This window comes from Jatropha curcas, chromosome 4 (genome assembly GCF_041381405.1).
Source record: "Jatropha curcas cultivar XTBG-Jc1 chromosome 4, XTBG_Jcur_1.0, whole genome shotgun sequence".
Lineage (NCBI taxonomy): Eukaryota > Viridiplantae > Streptophyta > Magnoliopsida > Malpighiales > Euphorbiaceae > Jatropha > Jatropha curcas.
Window position 1 is genome coordinate 10,471,712 of NC_143154.1, and position 1,240 is coordinate 10,472,951.

Genomic DNA, 1,240 nt, shown 5'->3' on the forward strand with positions numbered 1-1,240 from the left:
GTTTTTATTAGAAAATGGTATTCTAGAGGAAAGATTGATATTACACTATTTATTAAAAATAAAGCACATGATATTCTAGTTGTACAAATATATGTTGATGATATAATCTTTGGTTCTACTAATGACCTTCTTTGTAAGGAATTTTCTAAGATTATGCAGGATGAGTTTGAAATGAGTATGATGGGAGAATTAAATTTTTTCCTTGGACTTCAAATCAAACAATGTGACAATATAATTTTCATAAACCAAGGCAAGTATACTTGAGAATTGTTGAAACGGTTCAAAATGGAGAATGCCAAGGTATGTAATACACCAATGAGTCCATCCTCAAAATTAGAAAAAGATGAAAAAGGAAAGGATGTAGACATTAAATTGCTTAGAAGTATGATTCATTATTTACTATATCTGACTGCAAGCATACCTGACATTCAATTTAGTGTTTGTTTATGTGCTAGATTTCAATCATGTCCTAAAGAATCTCATTTCATTGTTGTAAAAAGAATTCTAAGATATCTTTGTGGAACTTCTAATTTGGGTCTGTGGTATTCTACAGGTGATACATTTGTTCTTGTTGGGTATAATGATTCTGATTTTGTAGGAAGCAGAATAGATAGAAAAAGCGTGTCTGGAACTTGCCAGTTTCTAGGTAGCGCCCTTGTATCATGGTTTAGCAAGAAACATATATCTATTGCTCTTTCTACTGCAGAAGCAGAATATATTGCTGCTGGAAGTTGTATTGCACAAGTTTTATGGATCAAGCAATAATTGGCAGACTATGGTTTGAAATTATAAATAGTTCCAATCAAATATGACAACATAATCGCCATCAACTTATCTAAGAATCCAGTCCAACATTCTAGAACCAAGCACTTAGAACTCAGACATCACTTCATATGTGATCATGTTCAAAAAGGTGATATAGTGATTGAGTTCATTCCTACAGAAAAGCAATTGGCAGATATCTTTACTAAACCTTTAAGTGAAAGCCAATTCTGCTTAATTAGAAGAGAACTTGGTATGCTAGTTCTAAATTCCTAACTTTAGAACTCTGTGAGTATGTTCTAAAATGCTTTCTATATTTGAAATTGAAAGACCTGCTCTGTGTTATGTTTTAAAATTCTATTTTGTGTGACTTTGAAAATATTTTTTCCTTTGTTTAAAAGAGATGTGTTTTCGCACCGCCCCCGAGCGATCCGAAAAGCGTTCAACCTTTTATGTTTTGAATTGGAAAAGGTGATTT

General features: G+C 32.2%; 1 pseudogene; it reads left to right on the top strand.

Annotated features, from left to right (window-relative positions):
- The first annotated feature begins 384 nt into the window (after window positions 1-384).
- On the top strand, window positions 385-1,038 carry LOC149496840 (secreted RxLR effector protein 161-like; annotated as a pseudogene).
- Window positions 1,039-1,240: the final 202 nt, after the last annotated feature.